Consider the following 4,569-nt stretch of genomic DNA (forward strand, 5'->3'; position numbering starts at 1 on the left):
GTTTTAATTGCTCTAGATGACTCAATTAAGCTTGTTTCTGGATACTAATTGATTTGAATGTAACTGTTGCAGAGAACGGAAAAGCTGTTTTCCTGAGGAGAGCCTGATTTGCTTTTTGTATTTTTTTGATTTTTGGTATGATGAGTTAATTTGTGAAATTGCAGGAAAGGAAACAACAAATATAATTATTGATCTTAACAAGGAAGCAGTGATCAAAATAGAATACCAGCTAGAATATTTGATTTTGACTGATAAGGATTTTTGCATTTTTACAAACTATAGTTATAAAATAAGTACGATTGTTCTTTGTTCATTGGGATTTTAAGCCCAACCACATAGCGGTAAGCAAATGTTAAGCGAATGTTAAGCACACGTTGAAGACAACGACAGAATACAGCAGCTAAAGCAGCAGCAGAAAACACTTACAGCATACACGACAAAAAAAACTGAGGCGATCTAAAAACACTCTATTGATATGAAAACATTGCACCACAGAAAGAAAAGATGCATGGATACATGAAGAAGCAGAACAATCTACAGACGGCCTATTTACAGCTAAAGGCCTACCGTGCCTACCAAAAAATGAATTCCAAAATTGAGCCATGGAAGAAGCCATGTCTCAACAGGGGGGAGGATGTACATGGCAGAGCATGTGTTCCATGTCCCAGAGGTCTAAATACCTACTTCATTTTTTTGTAGGAACTGTTTAATTTGTTACAGACAATGTGCTAGATAACCTCAGGCCCAAACAAGTGCAACGGGGAGACAAAGTTGGAACCTTCGCGAGGTGTTTCCTGAGCGGCCGCCCGTCGCCGCCTTCAAATCCAACAAAATACCACCAACGGCTACCCCCCAGATGAACTAATCCGCGTTCCAGTGCCAGCTCTAGCGCGGCTGAGGGTAACCCCTAGACGCCTGGGTGGCCTAACAACAACAACAACAAGTGCAACAAGTGCAACGTCCAAAAGAGCGTGGGACTTGAGGAGCGAACAAATGGTACGATAAAACCAAGAAATCGATAAAGAACATGTAAGCTGCCGTGATCCTTGTGTCTGCACTGCAGGAGGTGGTGAAGTCTGGTGACCAAATCCTGATTTGAGTCATAAAAAGGAAGTCCTGGTTCTCGCCATGTTGGGAAGGCCCCTTCGTGGTTCAACTCACCACCCCCACCGCAGTAATAGATTGCTGAGAGGTCGACGTGGATTCACCAATCCCAAGTCAAAGTCGTTCGAGACATCGGTGACTCTGAGTAGACTGGAAGTCGGACGGTTCCAAAACTTCTGACATCTGACATCTGCTCACCTGCCACGAGCACCCCTCACCTAACCTTGACCTCTCAGTTTTTACACCATCACACAGAAGCCAAAATGAAAACCGCTGCCACACTCATCACTGTGACTACTATCAGTGGTAGCCTGGGTGTGGCTGAATGCCCCGCCCCCAGAGATTCGAGTCGAAAAATGAGACGATGCCGTGCGGCTGTCACTGAGGAAAGTGAAGTCGTATGAAAATAGCAATTCAAAGAACCACTTTGAAGAAAATATGTGATATAATTTTCTGGTATTTCACAAAAAATAACCGGTCTGAATGAAACTTGTTATGTGTGTGGCCGTATACCCATTGCCACAGGTATCCAGACATCCTGAATTCACTGTCTAGGCATCACATTTAAATCTGCAGTGATGCAAATGGTGATAAGATATATAAGATCAAAGTCGGTGAAATTCAAACCACGTGATTCAATTTGGGCCAGTGCCTGGTGACCATTAGGTGGGGTCCACTCCTAATACATTCCTTTTTACTCTACTTTGTACTTTATACTCTTACTTTAATGATGAGTAATGAGTATGTTAATACTTTAGTCCTTTTTTTCTGTTTATGTTTCATGTGCACTGTTAACAGATGCAGTTTTTTATATGTATCATATCTTGTGCTGACCCGGCCCATCTTTTCCAAATCCCAATTTTTAAAGTCAATGTGGCCCCCGGGGTGAAAAGTTTGCCCAACCTGGAATAGGGTGTACGCTGCACGCTGCCCTTTCTAAGCCCAGACACACGCATACATAGACAATGACAACACACAGGAAGAAATTGCACTCGAGACATTGATTCATTGTTGGATTACTGTTGTTTTTGTGGTTCGATTGTTAAAAAAAAGAGGAGAATAAAAAGTCATTTTGTTACAAGAATAGTTTGAAGTTACAGAACAGTAATCTAAAGAAAGGAAGATGTTACAGATTACAGTAATGTATAGTGACATCTAGTGGGTCATCTCTTTAATGTTCTTAGTTCGACCCATAATGCTTTACATTAGGGGTCTCAAATTCTCGGCCCGGGGGCCAACAGTGGCCCCCGGGACGATAATTAGCGGCCCCCATCTTAATATGAAAGATTAATGTTCGTGCGGCCCGCAACATTGATATGAATGACACTGTGTTCGGAGCTGGATGAACCAATCCCGGTGAGGTATACGGCTCTGGAGGGCAGGACATTGGCCGGGCTGTCCAGTGCCTCGCTCACTCACTCATTCATTCCTCCAATCAGCTGGGCGGGGGAGAAGCCATGAAGCCAATCACTCCGCTCGGCACGCACAGTCCTCTGCTGCTCTCAGCATAGAACTGAATGAGGTTCTATGATCCGTGATCCAGCTTGTCTGTGTCTGTAGCCATCTCCACGAGTAAAACTGAAACTTAACAGTGAGTGCGTTAACATTACATTTGAGAAATTCGAAGAGCTGCCGTAATCCAATACGATTGGAGAGCGAAAGTGCGTATGCACCACAGACCTGTGCGATTAATACTTAATAGTTCAATCTGAGACTCATTCCAAGTGTAAACACATATTACAGCCCCAGAGATGTCTGCCGTGAAGAGAAATGTCAGTGATGAGCACAGCCAGTTTGAAGAAAAGTGGGGAGTGCAATATTTCTTTGTTGAGCACAGGGGCACCCCGATGTGTCTCATTTGCACTGAAAAAGTTGTGGTGCACAAGGAATACAAATTGAAACATCATCATACAACGAGACATGCTGAGGAGTATGAAAAATACCAGGGAGATGAGAGAGCCAACCAGGTTGCCAGTCTTAAAACACGTCTTCTGAGGCAACAGGATTTCTTCAAGAAGGCTACCAAAGAAAGTAATGCAGCAGTCGAAGCTAGCTTCGCCGTTTGTGAGCTGATTGCTAAAGCAGGAAAGCCATTCACAGAAGGTGAATTTATCAAAAAGTGCATGTTACAGGCTGCACATATTGTCTGTCCAAAAAAGAAAAGTCAGTTTAACCACATCAGCCTTTCTGCCAACACCGTGGTAGAGCGCATTTCTGACCTGTCAAGTGACATTTATGATCAACTGTGTGAGAAAGCGCAATGTTTCAGTGTATATTCAGTGGCTCTTAATGAGACCACAGACATCACGGACACTGCCCAGCTCGCAATATATGCCCGTAGTGTTGATGACAATTTTGAAGTGATGGTGGAGTTGCTCACAGTAATTTCAATGCATGACCAGACCACCGCTAAGGAATTATTTCACCATCTGTATGATGCCATTGAGAATGCCGGTTTGCCATGGAAAAGCTTTGTTGGAATAACAACTGATGGAGCCCCATCAATGATGGGGAGGAAGAATGGACTGGTAGCAGTTGTTAATAAAAACGGAAGAGGAGGGTGTGGAGGAGGCCATAGCTCTGCACTGCATTATCCATCAGCAGGCCCTTTGCAGCAGATCCAAATCAGATCAAGGGGCTTAAAGCACAGAAGTTGCCGTGCTTTTTTAGAGGAAATGGAGTCTGAATATGGGGATGTGCTCTACTTCACTGAGGTACGTTGGCTCAGCAGGGGAAACGTGTTGAAGAGATGTTTTGAGTTGAGAGCAGAAGTAAAAGACTTCATGGAGATAGACAGGGTTGGTGTTCCTGTACTAAGTGATCCCAAATGGACTTAGCTTTTCTTGTTGATATCACACATGATCTTAATGTACTGAACAAGAAGCTACAAAGCCAGGGGCAACTTGTCAGTGTTGCCTATGACAACGTGAGAACATTCTGCACTAAACTTGTCTTATGGAAAGCCCAGCTCTCTCAGACAAACCTTTGTCATTTCCCAGCATGCAAGGCTCTTGTGGATGCAGGCACACCATTCAGTGGTGAGAAATATGTAGAGGCCGTTTCAAAGCTGTAGGTCAGGGGTGTCCAAACTTTTTGCAAAGAGGGCCAGATTTGGTAAGGTGAAAATGTGTGCGGGCCGACTTTTAGCCTGACATTCTTTGAACCATTAACATTAAATGCAAATTAGCTTTTTGGGATTTTTTTTTTAATTACAAATGGCATACTTTTACTTTTACATTTTTTTTACATTTAGGTTTTTACCGAAATCAAAAACCACAAAAAATTAAGAAAACTATCAAGGATATCTAAGTTCATGTGAAACATCACATATTATTCACTATTATATGCTCACTGTAGGAACAGTGTTGAAAACAAAACAATGATCACTGCATATTCAAACTGTGATTTTGACCATCACAAAAAAAATAATGAACTGAGATTTAAGAATTTATTCAACTCAGAGGA

General features: G+C 42.7%; 1 long non-coding RNA gene across 1 annotated transcript in view; it reads left to right on the forward strand.

Moving 5' to 3' along the window:
- LOC144213118 (uncharacterized) overlaps window positions 1-2,343 on the forward strand; it is a 9,522-nt gene extending 7,179 nt beyond the window's left edge. The window contains exons 2-3 of the long non-coding RNA XR_013329887.1: window positions 700-996; window positions 1,064-2,343. This is a non-coding gene — a long non-coding RNA (uncharacterized LOC144213118). The remainder of the gene's footprint in view (window positions 1-699; window positions 997-1,063) is intronic.
- Window positions 2,344-4,569: the final 2,226 nt, after the last annotated feature.

The sequence above is a fragment of the Stigmatopora nigra genome, chromosome 19 (genome assembly GCF_051989575.1).
Source record: "Stigmatopora nigra isolate UIUO_SnigA chromosome 19, RoL_Snig_1.1, whole genome shotgun sequence".
NCBI classification, from domain to species: Eukaryota; Metazoa; Chordata; class Actinopteri; order Syngnathiformes; family Syngnathidae; genus Stigmatopora; species Stigmatopora nigra.